Consider the following 6515-nt stretch of genomic DNA (forward strand, 5'->3'; position numbering starts at 1 on the left):
AAAAAAAAAAAAAAAAAAAAAAAGACTTCAGCATGTTAATGGGGCAGGACACACAACCGTCTACACCACAACACTGCATGCTCAGAGTACTTAAGAGCAGCAGTATATTGGTCAATTTTACTGCTGTGATCAATTGCATGAGAAAACAACTTACAAGCTTCTTACTTTCCTGTGAGTTAAGCATCACAGCAATTTTCAGGCTTCGTGTTAGTGAAGACATAGAATTAAAGAACAGAGAACACATCCCATACTCCTATTTTATCTGAAAGCAATCAGAGGTTGTGAACCTTTATAAATCTAAGGAAAGATTACTTAACAGTTGTAGCGGCTATTCCTGATTGTCAACTTGATTATATCTGGAGTGAACTACAATCCAGAATTAGAAGGCTCACCTGTGATTCAGATCTTGAGGCTGGAAGACACAAGTTTCTGACCTGGATCTTGGCATGGAGATCTTGGCCTAGTGGCCAGGAAAAGTTTAGGCCCAAGCAAAGTAGTTAATACAGGCTTTTAATCCCAGGAGACTAAGGCATGGAGATCTGAGTTCAAGGTCAGCCTGGGACCAAGCAAGTCCCAGAATCAGGTGTGGTGGTACACACCTTTAATGTGGGTCACACCTTCTGTTGGAGACCTACTTAAGGACATTGGTAGAAGGAAAATTAGCTTTCTCTTCTTCGCCTGCTTGCCTTGTAGGACTGAGCAACTGCTAGATCCTTGGACTTCCATTCACAGCTGCTGCTGACCATTGTTGGGGAGTTGGACTGTAGACTATAAGTCATCAACAAATTCCTGTACTATATAGAAACTACCCATAAGTTCTGTGACTCTAGAGAACCCTGACTAATACAGCACCTAACATCTTAACATCTCAGGTGGAGTTTTTCCTTAGAATTTAGACTACTGGGCAAAGAAGAAAAGCAAAAGTGACTCAGCCAGGGAGATCTCCCAAGAAAGGGCCACTTCTTGGCTCGCATTCATTTCAGAACATGTTACCCACAGAAGAGAAGGCAGAGCCCCAGGAGAACATGTTAGGTAGATACACAGAAAACTAAGGACTTGAAAACACAACTTCTTTCTCCAAAGCAGTTTGTTGTATATTCTGAAAGCTGAGGCAGAAGGACTGCCCCCAGTTTAAAGCCAGCCTGGGCTAGCCAATGAGTTCAAGCCCTGCCACAGCACAGCAAGACCTTGTGTCAAACAAATTAGTAAAGGAAGTGTCCTCAGTGGAACCTTAGGTGAGAGAGCAGTGAGCATTTCCAAGAATTTGCTCTATGTCACTGAACTGTGTCTCTGAGCCCAGGAACCTAGGAAGTTCAAATCTGCATCTCTCAGAACTCATGCCAAAATCAGAGCGTGAGTCTGATAATATTTCACCCTAATTCTCTGTGTGTAGAGTTTATTATTGAAGCACACTGGACAGATGAGATTGGGTATAGAGGGTGTACAGAGCAACAAGCCACACTGAGCTCAGAGATAGAGACTCAGACTAAAGCATCATCTCTTTTGAACACATAATTACTGCTCCCCCTATACACACACACACACACACACACACACACACACACACACACACAGAGAGAGAGAGAGAGAGAGAGTGAGAGAGAGATGGGGCCTAAGTTCAAGGCCCTGTGAGGTAGGCAGGCACTCTCCCACTGACAATATCCCCAACTCTCAAGTATCCTCACATCTTACCTAGAACCCACACTCCTGAATTCCAATGGCTTCCATCTTCAGTACTGAGACTGCAGCAAGTACTGCAAGTGCTACTATGTTCTAGAACCTGTTCCAGGCGCTACAGAAACAATCTCATGGCTGAACTTCCCTGGGCTTCAGTTTCTCTATAGACCAGGTAACACATGTACACACACACACACACACACACACACACACAGAGACATATTAAGAATGACCATATCCTCTTTGGCATGGCCTGGCTTTTCCAGTAGAGCTATCTGAAGACCAGACAGCAAGTAACTCTACCTCATTTTCTTAGTTCTACCACATCTGGCTCCCAAGAGCTAAGAATTCCCCCACCCCCAACTCTTACCATAGTTGAAAAAAAAAAAAAAAAAAAAGCAGTGTTTTGCTTTTGCTGTTTGATTTGAGATACCTGGGGATTAAACCCAAGGCCCCCCACATACAGTGAAAGCCTTGAACCACTGAGTTGTATTCCCAGTCTATAAAGCAAAGTATTTGTACAGTGTCTTTTAGGGAGATTTTAATAAACCTCTTAGTTAAACTAAGAAAAGTATTGAGAAAATGTGAATAAGTGGGCAAGAACAGGAGCGCCTCTGACTCACAGTTATTATCTGTTTATTGCTGTTGCTTTTGTTAGAGATACATTTGGGCTCTCTTCTCTTCTCTTCTCTTCTCTTCTCTTCTCTTCTCTTCTCTTCTCTTCTCTTCTCTTCTCTTCTCTTCTCTTCCCCTCCCCTCCCCTCCCCTCCTCTTCTCTTTCTTTCTCTTTCTCCCCTCCTCCCCCAACAACTCTACTCCCAGGAATAGGAAGTGCATTTGATTTTTATTCTAACTCTAGGGGTGACTGAGTCTCTTCCCCACTGTCTGGGCTCCAACCTCACAGTCTGAACAGAGTCAGCAAGTTTGAAAATAATGTACACACAAGAAATGAGGAAGAAGAGCAAAGGGGTTGCTGCTCCTGTCAATCAAATCCCTGGAATTCAACAGTGTGCTTTTACCTAATGTGTGTTTTGTGTGTGTGTAAAACATTCTCATGAACGCCTTTTACGGTAGGGGAGATAAAAATACTTGAATCCCTTGTCTGAAACACAAGTTTTATAGGTTTTTTTTTTTGTTTTGTTTTGTTTTTTTGTTTGTTTGTTTGTTTTTTTCAAGACGGGGTTTCTCTGTATAGCTCTGGTTGTCCTGAAACTCACTTCGTAGACCAGGCTGGCCTTGAACTCAGAAATCCACCTGCCTCTGCCTCCGGAGTGCTGGGATTAAAGGCATGCGCCACCACGCCTGGCAAGTTTTATAGCATTTAATTAAAAAAAAAATCATATGTAGTATTTTTTTACACTCTTTTATTATAAAACTTACAGTTACTATCAAGGCACACATTATTTCCTAGGTTGGGCTTTTTTTCTTTTCTTTTCTTTCTTTCTTTCTTTCTTTCTTTCTTTCTTTCTTTCTTTCTTTCTTTCTTTCTTTCAGTATAGAATAGAGTTTATTCAGGGCATGGGGAGGGGAGTTAAGACAGTAGTAGAGGCAGAGAAAGGCAGAGAGAAGGAGAGAGTAGAGAAGTGGAGGCCGGCCATGACCACGTGGAGAGAGAGGGAAAGGGAGTGGGGAGAGAGGGAGAGCAAGGGGGCAAGGCAAGAGAGAGGCAAGAGCAGAAGAGAGCAAGAGCCGAGGATGGGCTTTTACTTTCCTCAGCTCTTTGTATCTATTTTTGTTCTTAACAGGTTCCAAAGCAGTGGTTTTCAACCTGGAGGTTGAGACCCCTTTGAGCGTTGAATGAACCTTTCATGGGGATCGCCTAAGTCCAACGGCAAACTCAGATATTTATAATATGATTCATAGCAGTACCAGATTACAGTTTAGAAGTGACAACGCAATAATTTTCTGGCTGGGGTGGGGGTGGTAACCACCACCTGAGGAACTATATTAAAGGGTCATAGCGTTGGGAAGGTTTGGGAAGCAGGGCTTTAACGTCTTACTCAAACTAGCAAGGAAGCCTTTGCCATAGGCTGTCTGTGCTTCTCCGTCAGATGCAGCGGCTGCTAGCTGAGTCATCTTAGGATGCAGCTGCTCACTGGGCACACCTGCTGGGGGCTCTGCAGCCGCTCTGCCCTTCCCTGCCCAGGTGGATCTGCTTGCACCCATCTTCCTCTCCCTCTACTCTCACTGGGTGGCTTTCCCTGGAATTCCACTCCTGCCTCTGAGACTTTAGTCAAATGAGTCTGGATGGAGGGAGAGCTGTTGTAGAGTGGCTGGCTTTATGGTGTTCAAGAAGGATGAGCAAGCAGAAGACATAGGCCAGAGAAGAAGCAGGGAGATATTTACTGGACAGATAGACACAACCCAAAATGGGAGTGTGTGTGTGGGGGGGGGGGGGAGGTTTACCTGGTTGTGGCGATCTGTGTGAGAATAGCCCTCAAATGCTCATATATTTGGATGCTTAGTCATTAGGGAGTGACACTATTTGAGACGAATTAGGAGATGTGGCCTTATGGAGAGCCTTTGGGGCTGCTTCTAGGAATTGGCCGCAATTTGACTTCCTGCATGCGGAGACACAGAAGTAATCTAGGACAAGGAAGTAGGCTCAAGGGTAAATACAGCCGAGGGATGTATTGTATTCCTTGTATCTTGGTCATCCTGATAAACCCCTGATAAAGTGAGCATGTGACTTTATTGCCTTGTTTGTTCCTTTGTTTATACCTTAGGACTAACCATATTCTTTGTATGTACCTAGAATGATATAAAAGCAGATTGGGAAAAAAAATAAAAAATAAAACCGGCTTCAGCTTCAGAACTGTCTGGGGTCATGTTGTAGAGTTGTCTAAACTGTCTTTTTCTTTTCAGTCCTCACTCCGACCCTGCTGATTGACTGCACTGGTTTGGTCAGGTGTGTTGACTGACCGACTAAGCTGGTTTGGTCAGGTGACTTCCCAACATTAGAGCTCCAGTACCACAAAGCTTACAGTGACGGATATTGTGGGGAAAGGAAGCATGGACGCAAAGGAAAATTTGGGCCAGCAGTGAGTAAACCCTGTAAGAATGGGTAGAGGTAGTGGTAGAAGGTTTTTTTTGTATATGTGCTTAAAGATATGCTAAAATCTAGAGGAGCAAAGATAAGTCAAAAAACGGCTTACCCAGTTTCTGACTTTTATAGGAGAAATTTGTCTTTGGTTCTCTGAGGAAGGTATGATAAACTTACAGACATGGGACAAAGTGGGAGAAGGGATAAAAGGGTACTATACAACACACGGTCCTGAAAAAATTCCCAGAGATGCTTTTAGCCTCTGGACCTTAGTTAGAGATACTTTGGATCCTAGACATGAAAGTATAAAATTAGGTAAGAAATTGGAAGACTCAAATAGTGAAATCAAGAGAAAGACATAGCTATTCCATCCTCACTTCCTGTTTCTGAGGTTTCAGACAAGGCAGGAAAGAGTGGTGAGCCTCTTGATCCTGGGGATGAAGTTGGATTGGAGGAAGAAGTTGGTAAGGGTCATACTTTTCAGGATTCTCTTAAGGAATTTTTTTGCAAAGGAACAGGCAAGGATATCCCGGTGACAGGAGAAGATGAAAGTAAAAGAATTAGCTCAGCTTGTTGAAAGATTTAAGGAAGTTCTCAGAGAACAAAAGAGCAGCGAAAGTTCGGATTCTGAAGAGGATGTAACAACAGTAGAGCCAGAAATGAAGATTTTGCCTCCTCCAGTAGTTTTAAAGAGCATCAGAGATGAAGGGAGACCTCTTACTTTAAATCCTAGTGTTACCCTGTTATCACCTCTTTAGGCAGGACTGAATCAGGCTGTAGAACAAGGGGAAGACATTCAGGGATATGCTCTGCGATGCCTTGTGTTTGAAGCACAGGATCAAACGGGAACACAGTTAGATACCACATTCCCATTCCTTTTAAACAGCTAAAGGAATTGAAAACTGCCTGTGCTCAGTATGGACCTACTGCTCCATTCACTATGGCCATGATAGAGGACCTGTCTACCAAGGCTCTACTGCCTGCAGATTGGAAACAGTTAGCTCGTGCATGTTTGGTGGGAAGAGATGTTCTGTTATGGAAAACAGAATTTTCTGAAAGATGCCAGCAGACAGCAGAGTTCAATGCTAGAGCTAACTATCCGGTTACTTATGAGATGTTAACAGGGGAAGGTCCGTATCAGGATATACAGAATCAGCTACAGTTTAATCCTGGTACTTATGCTCAGATTGGCTTTGCTGCTGGAAGGGCCTGGAGTGCCTTGCCTACTAAAGGGGATTTGTCTCAAGAGATCTCAAAAATAAGGCAGGGACCTGATGAGCCTTTTCTGGAGTTTGTTAATAGGTTGATGCAAGCAGTAAGGAGTGTGTTTGGAGATGCTAATGCTGGAATGCTTTTAGTAAAACAATGGCTTATGAGAATGCAAACACAGCCTGCCTAGCTGCCATGAGATCTTATAGAAAGACTGGAAATGGAAAGTGAAGGATTACTGGACCTCCTGATGGATGTTTTGGGCCTGGATAGATAGGGCATCAAGTGAGGAATTGTCCAAATAAAACTAAGGAAAATAGTAACAAGAGAAAACCAGGACTCTGTCCTAAATGCAGGAGAGGGAGACACTGGGCTAATGAATGCAGGTCTAAGAAAGATGATTTAGGAAATCCTCTCCCTCAGAGAACCAGGAAAGGGGGCCGGCCCTAGGCCCTGAAACAGTGTTCTGGGGCTATGCAGTTTATTCCTCAAGAAAACAATCCTTTCCAGATCTCTTATGAGCCACCCCAGGCATCATGGGACTGGATTTCAGTCCTTTTTTTTTTTTTTTTTTTTTTTTTTTTTT

General features: G+C 43.4%; 1 long non-coding RNA gene across 1 annotated transcript in view; it reads left to right on the plus strand.

The window, feature by feature from the left end:
• The window catches only part of LOC115031134, a 12457-nt gene that overhangs the window by 1784 nt on the left and 4158 nt on the right, over positions 1 to 6515 (plus strand). Inside the window, exon 3 of the long non-coding RNA XR_003836756.1 lies at positions 4543 to 4718. This is a non-coding gene — a long non-coding RNA (uncharacterized LOC115031134). The remainder of the gene's footprint in view (positions 1 to 4542; positions 4719 to 6515) is intronic.

The sequence above is a fragment of the Mus caroli genome, chromosome 5 (assembly GCF_900094665.2).
Source record: "Mus caroli chromosome 5, CAROLI_EIJ_v1.1, whole genome shotgun sequence".
Lineage (NCBI taxonomy): Eukaryota > Metazoa > Chordata > Mammalia > Rodentia > Muridae > Mus > Mus caroli.